This window comes from Berghia stephanieae, chromosome 10, assembly GCF_034508935.2.
Source record: "Berghia stephanieae isolate SIO BIC M18660-M18661 chromosome 10, UCSD_Bste_1.3, whole genome shotgun sequence".
Classification (NCBI taxonomy): Eukaryota; Metazoa; Mollusca; class Gastropoda; order Nudibranchia; family Aeolidiidae; genus Berghia; species Berghia stephanieae.
The window spans coordinates 21447958-21452915 of NC_088369.1; the positions used below are offsets into that span (position 1 = coordinate 21447958).

Sequence of the window (4958 nt, forward strand, 5' to 3'; positions counted from 1 at the left end):
GAGCCTATAGCACTACACTTCAAAATCCTTAAAATGATGTAGTTTGGAATCAACTGTCATTTTGGAAAAAAGTTTCAATGACTTATTAGAGATACTGATGAAGTTGTGAAATTGGAGCCAAAATTTTGCAAGTCTACGAATTTTTCGTTGAACCATATGGAACCATAATGACATTTAACACAGTACAAGTCACCTGTTAGGCACCCTTCATGTTCTACTATTACTATTACGAATTCCGTAAGTGCCTATTGCCAGAATATCATTCAACCCGAGGCCGGTGGGGTAATGTGTGTGTAAAGTGCCTCACCCAAGGACACAATGTCATCCTTGTTTTCATTAGAGAGATTTAGAAGATCATATATAGATATCACTCATCACATATATATAACATCATCATTTTAATTATACGTTTTAAAAAAGTGTCAATTTTTGATTTCAAATCTGACACCTATTCCTGTGAATTTTTAAATATTTCTTTTTTACGCACCAAATGTTATGCCTTGTATAAAATTCCATTCAATTTGGCACTCCTTAGTGACCTATCAGCTGCCTCTTTTTGTTTAGTTTGCTTTTTAAGGGTTTTACGGCGGTTGCAACACATTTAAGTCATATCAGCGCCAGTAAAATGGAAGAAAATTGGATAGTAAAAACAATTATAGCTAGATATACAGTTAAAAGGACTTGAGGACAGAGTAAGACAAAGGGGAAATGGTTCAAATAGGTGTAGATATGTTTTATGTTTTAAGGGTTTTACGGCGTTTGCAACACATTAAGGTCATATCAGCAACAGTAAAAAGGAAGAAAATGGGATAGTAAAAAGTTCAAGAATTACAATTGAAGCATCCAAAAGAAAGTAAGATATAGGGGAACTGGGAACAAATAGGGATCAGATGTAGATTCCAAGAGCATACCACCAATGTACTTAGTTTGAGATCACCTATAAGTCTCATCCAGACACAAGAACAAAAGCCAACAAAGAGGAACACACTCAAATGCTTACATCATTAAAAAATAACAAATATACTAATACATAACAGAGAGATGATTTACAAAGAAAAAATATCATCTCCCAAAACAATAACTATGCATTTGACTGTTTCCCTCCCAGCCAGGACTCCGACCAGGGCCAGGAAAAAACTAAGTAATCTCATTCCAAGACAAAGACAGAAAGCATGTTGGAAAACAGATATAAGGGGATAGAAGACAGTGTGTACCTTCCTGTCCGCTATGGGAGGTCAGAAGGGGAATTGGTTCAAATAGGAAACAGATGTAGACGCCAAGAACACACTATCGAAGTACTTAGTTTGAGATCACCTAAAAGTTTCACCCAGACACCAGCACAAGATCCCGCTAAGAGGAACACACTCAAATGATTACAAATCATATGTAAAAATAAAAAATAACAATACATAACCGAGAGATGATTTACAAGGAAAAAAATATCATCTCCCAAAACTATAATTATACATTTGACTGTTTCCCTCCCAGCCAAGGACTGCGGCCAGGGTCAGGACAAAACCAAGGAATCCCATTCCAAGACAAAGACAGAAAGCAAGTTGGAAAACAGATACAGGGTGATAGAAGATACAGCAAGTACCTCCCTGCCCACTATGGGAGGTCAGGATCCCCACCCAGGAAACGTTCTGTGATTGGTATTTTGTTCTTTTTTTTTTTTTCTTTTTTGAGTTGTTATATTCATTTTTGTTTATTACTTTTTACAGTCCACAGCTTCTAGCAGCTTTGTATTACTTTTGACTTTTTGATCCGTGTGATAAACATTTCTATGACTCGTATAAACATTGCATTGCTGTAACTATTTTTTACATAATATCAATATAATGAGAATGATCATGTGATTGGTACGTGATATGTGATACGTTTATGGACATGATAAATGGTTTATGGACATGATAAATGGATTATGGACATGATAAATGGTTTATGGACATGATAAATGTTTGTTTTGTTTTTAAGGGTTTTACGGCGCTTGCAACACATTAAGGTCATATCAGCGCCAGTAAAAAGGCAGAAAATGGGATAGTCGAAAGTTCTAGAATTACAATTAAAGCATCCAAGAGAGAGTAAGACAAAGGGAAATTGGGAACAAATAGGGATCAGATGTAGATTCCAAGAGCATACCATCAATGTACTGAGTCTGATATCACCTATAAGTCTCATCCGGACACAAGCACAAAATCCAACAAAGAGGAATACACTCAAATGCTTACATTTCATTATACATTAAAAATAACAAATATAATAATACATAACAGAGAGGTGATTTACAAGGAAAAAAAATATCATCTCCCAAAACAATAACTATGCATTTGACTGTTTCCCTCCCAGCCAAGGACTCCGGCCAGGGTTGGGACAAAACCAAGCAATCCCATACCAAGACAAAGACAGAAAGCATGTTGGAAAACAGATATAAGGGGATAGAAGACACAGTATGTACATCCCTGCCCGCTATGGGAGGTCAGGATCCCCACCCGGGACATGATAAATGGTTTATGGACATGATAAATGGTTTATGGACATGATAAATGGATTATGGACATGATAAATGGATTATGGACATGTTAAATGGATTATGGACATGTTAAATGGATTATGGACATGCATAAAGTGAAAACCATGATGAACGTTTGCCTCTGATTTGGGATAATGCTGATATTGTATATATTGCAATCTGTGACCAGACCTCACAAAACGGTATTATGTCAGGAGGAACCAGATGCTTGAATTTTAAAAAACACCCCCTCCCTAAAAAAAACAAAAAAACCCCCCAAAAAAACAACAAACAAAAGAACAAATAAAAACTTGGAACTTTTATATAGCGCAATATCCATGAATATCCACGATATTCAAGGAGCCGTGGAGGCCGAGTGGTTAAAGCATTGCACTGTGACCCAGAAGGTCCCAGGTTCAGGCACTTTCGTTTTTTTTGTTTGTTTTTTTTTTCCTTTCTTGGGCAAGATTATTAACCCTTCAATTTACTCACACTGGACAACATGGGTGATTGCTGTTCACATCAGGCATCCTGTTTGATGGATTTTCTATATTCCTTCATGGAATGTCAAAGTGATGGCGGAAGGCGCAACCTTAAAAAAAAATTTATATCCACTAAACATGCTCAAAACACTTTACAAGGGGTCCCTAGCCAACAGCAACAGTTAACATGTAGGACGAGACCCCACCCAGAGACTACGGTTTGATATCTGGACATTCCGACATAACATCGTTTCGAGATGGTGGGTGACGTCATCAGAGGTCTGATCCACCCAACATAAATCAAACACGGAGCGCAAATCAACTCAAATCTCCTATGAAGACTTCAGAGTTTTGATCCGTCGATCGTGAAAATCGGGACATCCAACCTGCCAACTACTACCAAAAATTTCGTATTTTTCAACAGCAGAAATAAATAGACATTTTTGATTCAATACAATGCGTTATAAAGAAAACGTTGGTGCCACAAAGCAGCTATTCAGGGTTTTGGAGACATATTTAATAAAGGTAAAATATTCATTTGTAAAGATAATTATAATAACTTCTATTTCTTCCCTCAAAAAACTAAGAATTTTTTACGAATTTCAAGTTGGCAGGTCTGAACTTCCGAGGTTTGATCCACTGACCATCTACATTGAAAGGAAATCATCGTTATCAAATAATATAGAATACAAGACATAGATTTATATCCGATGCGTAAAGATTGGAACTGTTAAATTCGGGGGGGGGGGGGGGGGGGGGGGGGGGGGGGGGGGGGGAGGAAAACATTTAAAGCTTAGAATTTAACATTCTGTTTTCTGTAAAACATTTGTATGTAATCTTTATCATGGGTCTTTCTGTCCAACACACACACACACAAACACACACACTCACAGAGTATATATTCCGAGGTCCCAGGTTTGATGTTTTGTTTTTTGTTTTTAAGGGTTTTACGGCGCTTGCAACACATTTAGGTTATATCAGCGCCAGTAAAAAGGAAGAAAATGGGATAGTAAAAAGTTCTAGAATTACAATTAAAGCACCCAAGAAAAAGTAAGACATAGGGGAACTGGGAACAAATAGGGATCAGATGTGGATTCCAAGAGCAGACCACCAATGCACTTAGTTTGAGATCACCTAAAAGTCTCATCCAGACACAAGCACAGGTCCCATCTAAGAGGAATACACTCAAATGTTTACCAATCATTTAATATAATATGTAAACTCAACATAATACAATGCATAACAGAGAGATGATTTACAAGGAAAAAAATATCATTTTTTTGAGATAAAAATTGTAGTTGCTATAGTTTTAACTTACAAAGTCACCAACCTACCATCACAAGGATTAAAATAACACTCTTCAAAACCCTTAACATTACGGACTATGCCTGGCACCAACTTTCATTTTCAATCATTTTTAAAGACTTTGAGATGTTCATGAACTTCTGAAATTGGAGCCAAATTTTCGTAATTCTACACATTTTTTTCATAGTAGTAGTAGGCTAGTACGAACTACGTAGAAAACTTGCTAAATGCAGTGCCTTACCTCAAAAACTTGTTGAGTAGTAGACAGTAATAGAACTTTGGCTAAAAACTGCAGTCGCCTCTTTACCTCAAAAAATCTTGTTGAGTAGTACGAACTACGTAGAAATACGAACTTTTGGCTACAAAACTGCAGTCGCCTCTTTACCTCAAAAAATCTTGTTGAGTAGTACGAACTACGTAGAAATACGAACTTTTGGCTACAAAACTGCAGTCGCCGCTTTACCTCAAAAAATCTTGTTGAGTAGTACGAACTACGTAGAAATACGAACTTTTGGCTACAAAACTGCAGTCGCCTCTTTACCTCAAAAAATCTTGTTGAGAAGGAAAGTTTAGTTCCATAGAACCAAAATATTCAGGACGTTGGAGCATTTTTGGATCATGCTGATGGCAAATTGTTTATTTCTAAAGCTATTTAAAGTTAA

The 4958-nt window shown here is 36.7% G+C and overlaps 1 protein-coding gene across 1 annotated transcript in view; it reads right to left on the reverse strand.

Moving 5' to 3' along the window:
• Positions 1 to 4587: 4587 nt before the first annotated feature.
• LOC144980608 (ATP-binding cassette sub-family C member 5-like) overlaps positions 4588 to 4958 on the reverse strand; it is a 16332-nt gene continuing 15961 nt past the window's right edge. Inside the window, exon 10 of the mRNA XM_078928288.1 lies at positions 4588 to 4958. This exon is cut by the window's right edge and continues 1743 nt beyond it. The gene's annotated coding sequence lies outside the window, so the exon portion shown is untranslated.